An 8,347-nucleotide genomic window follows, 5' to 3' on the forward strand; every position below is an offset into this window, starting at 1 on the left:
TTTCTGCCTCTCTCTCTGTCATGTGTCTCTCTTCCAGTGACTCACCCCAGAATAATGAAGGAACAAGAAGAAGGCACCAGCTGGATGGTAGAGGGGAACTCAGCTCCCATTTGTTTGTGGGGCACAAGGGACCCGCCTGAGCATAGCCCTCTTAAGTCACTCATGAACAGTCCTTTATGAAATATGGGCTATGGGAACATTGCTCTGATCCTCTGACTGCTGAAGGATTCCTACTCATTGTGATGAATGCAATTAAAAGCTGCAGGGGGTCGATGCAAAATGTAAAAAGTCCATAATCAAATGATCAGTTATTAAGTAATAAAGCTGGAAGTTTCAGTGTGAATTTGTGTGAACAAACACACAAACACAGTATACATGCACACGCATGCATGTGCACACACAAGCGCGCACGCACGCACGCACGCACGCACACACACACACACACACACACACACACCCTAACAAAGTGTGATTTTCTACCGCAAACACTTCAGTATCCCTGCACATTGTCAATTTGGTATTAGCAGTGTACATAGCTTCCTATCTTATTTGTTATTTCTCTTGTTACTCGTCAAAAGGTTGGACACACCTACTCATTCAAGGATTTTTCTTTATTTACATTTTTTCTACATTGTAGAATAATAGCGAAGACATCAAAACTATGTGTCACGACTTCCGCCGAAGTTGTTTCCTCTCCTTGTTCGGGCAACGTTCGGCGGTCGGCGTCGCCGGTCTTCTAGCCATCATTGATCCACTTTTCATTTTCCATTTGTTTTGTCTTGTCTTCCCACACACCTGGTTTCAATTCCATCATTACATGTTGTGTATTTAACTCTCTGTTCCCCCCATGTCCTTGTCCGGAATTGTTTATTGTAAGTGCTTGTGGTATTGATTGTTTTGTTTACGGTGATTTGTATTATTAAACTGCGCCGTTGTAAATCAGTTTTTGCTCTCCTGCGCCTGACTTCTCTGCCGCCAGTACGCACCCTTACAGAATTCCGGACCAAACTTATGGAGTCAGCAGGAGCAGGTACCCCGGGTATAAGGGTGGAGGAGCGCGTCCGGGAGCACGCAGCAATGCTCCACCATCTTGGCACCGCCATGGACCACGTTGTCCAGACAATGGACCGCTGGGAGAGACAGGGAGTTCTACCAGCGCCTCCACCAGCACAACCGGGTTCTCCACTACGCACCCCTCCTTCTCCTGGACCCAGTGGGATTCGTCTCTCCCTTCCCCAGGAATACGATTGGACGGCTGCAAACTGCCAGGGGTTCCTGTTGCAGCTGGACTTCCTGTTGCAACCGTCCACCTGGCTCCTTCGGGCCATGAGAGGGTGTCCGCCCTCATCTCGTGCCTCACCGGGAAAGCCCTGGAGTGGGTCAACGCCGTGTGGAGAGAGGGAGATCATGCGTTGGACCATTTTGAGTTCACCCACCCGAGGGTAGAGCGGCAGGTGAACGACTCTTCCATCTGAGGCAGGGGACGAGGAGCGCCCAGGAGTTCACCCTGGAGTTTCGGACCCTGGCTGCCGGCGCGGGATGGAGCGACAGGGCCCTGGTTGACCATTATCGCTGCAGTCTGCGCGAGGACGTCCATCGGGATTTGGGCTGCAGAGACACCACCCTCACATTCGACCAGCTGGTGGACCTGTACATCCGACTGGATAACCTGCTGGCTACCCGCCGACGTTCAGATCGGGGTCTGTTGGTTCCATCCCCCCGCACCCCCTCTCCGATAACCGGAGACCGGAGGGGGTTCCAGCTCGTGCACCATCTGTGGCCCCAGAGGTCACACTGCCGGTCTGTGCCGAGTTGGTTCCTCTGGGTATCGAGGCAGCAGGCTCTGGCGTCACCCCAGGTGAGTCGGCACCATTCTCAGCCAGAGCCTTCTGTTGCACATATGTTTTTGTATGTCACTTTTCCTGAGTTTTCCCTGCATTCCCAGCATAAAGCGCTCATCGATTCAGGCGTGGCTGGGAATTTCATAGATCGTTTGTCCATAGTTTAGGGATCTCCATTGTTCCCGTGGCTGTGCCTTTCCCCGGTCACGCCTTGGATAGTTGACCATTAGGGTCAGGGTTGATTAGGGAGGTCATCGCTCCTCTGGGCATGGTGACGCAGGGAGGTCACAAGGAGAGAATTAGTCTCTTCCTTATTGACTCTCCTGTGTTTCTTGTGGTGATAGGCCTACCCTGGTTAGTTTGTCATAACCCCAATGTTTCTTGGCAACAAAGGGCTCTCACGGGGTGGTCGCGAGAGCGCTTACAACCTGGTGTGTATCCGGGAGGGAGACAAGTGGAAGACGGCATTCAGTACCTTGTCATGCTGTACGGGTTGATGAATGCGCCATCAGTCTTCCAAGCCTTTGTAGACGAGATTTTCAGGGACCTGCACGGGAAGGGTGTAGTGGTGTATATCGATGACATTCTGATATACTCTGCTACACGCGCTGAGCATGTGTCCCTGGTGCGCAGGGTGCTTGGTCGCCTGTTGGAGCATGACCTGTACGTCAAGGCTGAGAAATGCCTGTTCTTCCAGCAGTCTGTCTCCTTCCTAGGGTACCACATTTCCACCTCAGGGGTGGAGATGGAGAGTGACCGCATTTCAGCCGTGCGTAATGGGCCGACTCCCACCACGGTAAAGGAGGTGCAGCGGTTCTTAGGGTTTGCCAACTACTACTGGAGGTTTATCCGGGGTTTTGGTCAGGAAGCAGCTCCCATTACCTCACTGCTGAAGGGGGGCCCGGTGTGCTTGCAGTGGTCAGCTGAGGCAGACAGGACTTTGAGTCACCTGAGGGCTCTGTTTACCTCGGCTCTCATGCTGGCCCATCCGGATCCCTCTTTGGCGTTCATAGTGGAGGTGGATGCGGCCGAGGCTGGGATAGTAGCTGTGCTCACTCAGCACTCGGGTACACCACCAAAGCCTGCCCCTGTGCCTTCTTCTCGAAGAAGCTCAGCCCGGCGGAGCGAAACTATGACGTGGGGGACTGGGAGCTGTTGGCTGTCGTCAAGGCCTTGAAGGCGTGGAGACATTGGCTTAAGGGGGCTAAACACCCTTTTCTCATCTGGACTGACCACTACAATCTGGAGTACATCCGGGCATCGAGGAGACTGAACCCACGCCAGGCAAGGTGGGCCATGTTTTTCACCCTTTCCTACAGACCTCCCCGCCTCCTGCCTGGTGGTGCCGGTAGTGTGGGAGCTGGACGCGGACATTGAGCAGGCATTACGTACAGAGCCCGTCCAATGTCCCGTCTGCTGTTCGTGACCGGTTGATCTATTGGGCCCACATGTCACCCTCCTCTGGTCATTCTGGGATCGGTCGGACAGTGCACTGTTTGAGCGGGAGGTACTGGAGACCTACCTTGGTTAAGGATGTGAGGGTTTATGTTTCCTCCTGCTCGGTGTGCACCCAGTGTAAGGCTCCTAGGCACCTGCCCAGAGGGAAGCTACACCCCTTACCCGTTCCACAACGGCCTTGGTCGCAGCTGTCGGTGGATTTTCTTACCGATCTCCCCCTCACAGGGTAACACCGCGATCTTGGTCATTGTGGATCGGTTCTCTAAGTCCTGTCGTCTCCTCCCTCTGCCCAGTCTCCCTACGGCCCTACAGATTGTGGAGGCCTTGTTTACGCACGTCTTCTGGCACTACGGGGTGCCGGTACTACCGGGTCTGGCTCTCGACCCAAAACCCGCCCCTCCGCCTGCCCTGCCGGAAGCTGGGTCTGCGGTTTGTGGGGTCATTAAAAGTCCTGAGGAGACTGAACGAGGTTTGTTATAGGTTACAGCTTCCCCCCGATTACTGCATTAACCCCTGGTTCCATGTGTCTCTCCTCAGGCCGGTGGTTGCTGGCTCGCTCCAGGAGTCTGAGTTGCGGGAAGTTCCTCCGCCCCCACTAGACATCGAGGGGGCCCTGGCGTACACCGTTCGCTCCATATTGGATTTGAGGCGTCGGGTGAGGGGCCTTCAGCATCTCGTGGAGTGGGAGGGGTACGGTCCAGAGGACAGGTGCTAGGTTCCGGTCGAGGACGTGTTGGACCCTTCAATGCTGCAGGAGTTTCACCGTCTTCGTCCGGATCGCCCTACGCCTCGCCCCCCGGGTCGTCCCCGAGGCCGGTGTCCCCGAGGCCGCTGTCACGACTTCCACCGATGTTGGTTCCTCTCCTTGTTCGGGCAGCGTTCAGCGGTCGGCGTTGCCGGTCTTCTAGCCATCATTGATCCACTTTTCATGTTTTGTCTTGTCTTCCCACACACCTGGTTTCAATTCCATCATTCCATGTTGTGTATTTAACCCTCTGTCCCCCCCATGTCATTGTCCGGAATTGTTTTTTGTAAGTGCTTGTGCACGTTATGACTGGTGTGCGACGGGTTTTGTACCCATTGTACCCATTGTATTGATTGTTTTGTTTACGGTGATTTTTATTATTAAACTGCACCGTTGTAACACAGATTTTGCTCTCCTGCGCCTGACTTCTCTGCTGCCAGTACGCACCCCTTAAATAATTTTTTAAAACTATGAAATAACACATATGGAATCATGTAGTAACCAAAAAAGTGTTTAACAAATCAAATATGCTTTACATTTTAGATTCTTTAAAGTAGGCACCCTTTGCCTTGATGACAGCTTTGCACACTCTTGGCATTCTCTCAACCAGCTTCATGAGGAATGCTTTTCCAACCGTCTTGAAGGAGCCCACATATGCTGAGCACTTGTTGGCTGCTTTTACTTCACTCTGCGGTCAAACTCATCCCAAACCATCTCAATTGTGTTGAGGTCGGGTGATTGTGGAGGCCAGGTCATCTGATGCAGCACTCCATCACTCGCCTTCTTGGTCAAATAGCCCTTACACAGCCTGGAGGTGTCTTTTGGGTCATTGTCCTGTTTAAAAACAAATTATAGTCCCACTAAGCGCAAACCAGATGGGATGGAGTATCGCTGCAGAATGCTGTGGTAGCCATGCTGGTTAAGTGTGCCTTGAATTCTAAATAAATAACCAACAGTGTCACCAGCAAAGCACCCCCACTCCATCATTCCTTTCACGGTGGGAACCACACATGTGGAGATCATCCATTCATTCATCTATGTCTCACAAAGACATGGCAGTTGGAACCAAAAATCTCAAATATGGACTCATCAGACAGATTTCCACCGGTCTAATGTCCATTGCTTGGGTTTCTTGGGTCGCAAGTCTCTTCTTCTTATTGGTGTCCTTAAGTAGTAGTAGCATTTCACTGTACTTGTGCATGTGACAATAAAACTTGGATGGGATGACTGTGGACAGCTACTCGCTCTTTCATTATGTGATAACAGAACCCCTGGAGAGGATGACTGTGGACAGCTACTCGCTCTTTCATTATGTGATAACAGAACCCCTGGAGAGGATGACTGTGGACAGCTACTCGCTCTTTCATTATGTGATAACAGAACCCCTGGAGAGGATGACTGTGGACAGCTACTCGCTCTTTCATTATGTGATAACAGAACCCCTGGAGAGGATGAGTGTGGACAATGACATGATGATCAGAGGTCTCACAGGAAAAGGGATGTGTGCCAGCTGGGATGCGACTCCTTCCTTTGTAAGATAACAACCCTCACAGCTCAATGAGGATAGAGAGCGAGAGAGGAGCAGGCTAATTAAAATGGCAGTTTATCATGTAGCTCACCCGCGTTTTTCTACTTCTTCCAGTTGGTAGGTGACGTAGCATAGCGTCAACACATCTCACACTAGGCACAAGCACAGTAATGGACACAGCAACAAGATGGCAGTTACTGCCAGTTCAAATTGCATGACTATTGGATATGTTTTCATTGCCATGGGAAACCTGTAAACCACCTTCATCGCTTGAGCAAATACTATAAAATGCTCAGCTCAATGGTATAATGGCTGAGTAGGGACCTTTGTACTGGCAGGTGCTGTAAACAGCTTGTCTTATTGAATTGATAAATCAAGATGATGTTCTATCTCGGCTTTTCTTGCAATGAATATTGCAGTGTATGCCGCTTCCTAACACTGTGAGTATCTAAACCCCGCTCTGCAGCCATACTCCTCACCCTCCTCTCTATGCAACACATTTCTATAACAAAGGGGGAGAATTTGATTATATTCCATTATTCCATTAATAACGCAGCTCTGAAAGGCTTTGAAGCCTGAGTCAATGTGCTGATTAGTTTAATTAAACCTGAAAGTCTTTAAGGGACAAGAAAGATTTACACTCTCACTCCTTCCAATGAACCCCCCTCCCATTGATTATATATTAACAACACACTTGGAGCTTATGAGTGTGTACGTGTGTGTGTGTGATGGAGAGCTGTTGCCACATCTCTCTCTCTCTTTCTCTCTCTCTCTCTCTCTTTCTTTCTTTCTTTCTTTCTTTCTTTCTTTCTTTCTTTCTTTCTTTCTGTGTGAGAGGCTTGAGCTGCAGTTGGTCAGGCCCAGGCAGCCAGCATACAGCTCACATTCCTTTGCTGGGTGGGAAGGGAGGGAGGGATGGAGGGGAGCTGGAGCCTTCATTTATTAAAGTCACTTTCCAAAATCGATCCCTCTATCCCACTCATTCTTATCCTCTCTCTCCACAAGTTAATGATTAACCTTCCCCAACCACTCCATCCCTCCATCCATCATGCCTCCTCCCCCCACTGCCCAGGCCTACCCTCAGCCTGAATGGGGGATGAGAGTGATGTCCTGCCTCCGCTTCCTTTTCTGCCAAGCCAAGCACAGATGCTAACTTCCACGTGCTATGTCAATCTCTCTCTGTGCATTGCCTCACCTAGGCGTTTAGCACCTGCCTGATTGCTACATGCATGTGGGGAGAGTGGAGGGAGGGAATGAGGGGGAAAGGAAGGGAGGGGCTACTTTTAAGGCCCCATCGTACAGATACAACTGTATTTATAGCTATGGTTGAATCCCAAACTGAATGTTGAATCAGCAACTGATCAGGCAGGGTAATAGGGCTTTTATTACAGAGCAGCTATCACTCTCTGTTGCAGCAGACCAGAGGCATATGTTCATATCAGACTAGAACGCCCATCACCAACTCAACTCAAAGCACATTTCAAATGAGATGGCCAAGCCAACAACAACACACCGTCTCCTCTCACCATTTCTACCTGCCCCAGCATGCCCTCTGTTTCACGCCAGTTCACGGTGCCATGACACAGACCTGCCTGCCCTGGCTGTGTTTTAAAGGCCAACATTTACACTGCTGCCCTGCCCAACTGCCTGAGCTCTGAGCCCTATGAGAAGAGGAGAGTGTTGGCCTGGCTGGAGCCTGGCGCTGCGCCACCCTTGGATCAGGGAGGGCATCTGGCCGTCCCAGCCTCACACAGGGCAGAGGGACACCGCAATGCAAGCAGGGTGGTCGGGGGTAGAGAGAGAGAGAGAGAGAGAGAGAGAGAGAGAGAGAGAGAGAGAGAGAGAGAAAGAGAGGACAAGAGAGAAAGAGGGAGATAAAGAGAATAGTTAAAGAGGAAGAGAGAGGGGATTCTCTCTACAGAGTGACAGGCTGGTCAGCTGGTCATCCCAGCGATGCCCTGACCGGCTCCATCTGAGACAGAGAGAGAGCGAGAGGACAGAGGGAGAGAGTTCCACCGTCCACTGTGCTGCATGCGGTCGGTCAGATAACAGCCAGAGGATTACAGAGCCATAATCCTGCCCACAGGATCAGCGACACCATCCAGAGGGGCCTGACTCAGAGAGCTACTGTACTGGAGCCATATGGAGTTTTAACAAGGCAGCAGGCAGGAACACACCTTTAAGCTTAAGTATGACATACTGTAGTAGCTACAATTGATTCCTCAGACAATCACTCGGTCGACTGACCCCCGGCGGATGGTGGTGTCTTTCATTCAATCCAGAGATGCGCCCTAGTGGGTATTCAGTCTCCTCCATCAAATGTAGTGTGACGCCACAGGCTCACTTCAGTGTGAAGGAATGATGGGTTCAAATACTATTCTAAATCTTTCAAATACTTTAAGCGTTTTCTTTAGCCTGCCTGAAGTGCCAGATGGGCGGGGTCTGCAGCCTTTCCGACTATTCTATTAGTTCCATGGCACCAGGCAAGCTCAATCCAGCCCAGCTAAAGCATTTCATATAATTACAATGCTACTTAAATCCAGGTCTGCTAGATTAGCACCTGGCAGCACTCAGAATGTATAATGCAATGTACAAATCCAGTGGTTGTAAATTGAACAGATCCCATTACACTGTATTACACAAGCACAGCGCTCCCGGCCCAATGCGGTTCCTCCCCTGTGTAGTCTTATGACTGGATGTCATAAGGTGAAAGCACCAATTTGTAAGTCGCTCTGGATAAGAGCGTCTGCTAAATGACTTAAATGTTAATGTTAA

The sequence above is a fragment of the Oncorhynchus nerka genome, linkage group LG21 (assembly GCF_034236695.1).
Source record: "Oncorhynchus nerka isolate Pitt River linkage group LG21, Oner_Uvic_2.0, whole genome shotgun sequence".
In the NCBI taxonomy this organism is placed as follows: domain Eukaryota; kingdom Metazoa; phylum Chordata; class Actinopteri; order Salmoniformes; family Salmonidae; genus Oncorhynchus; species Oncorhynchus nerka.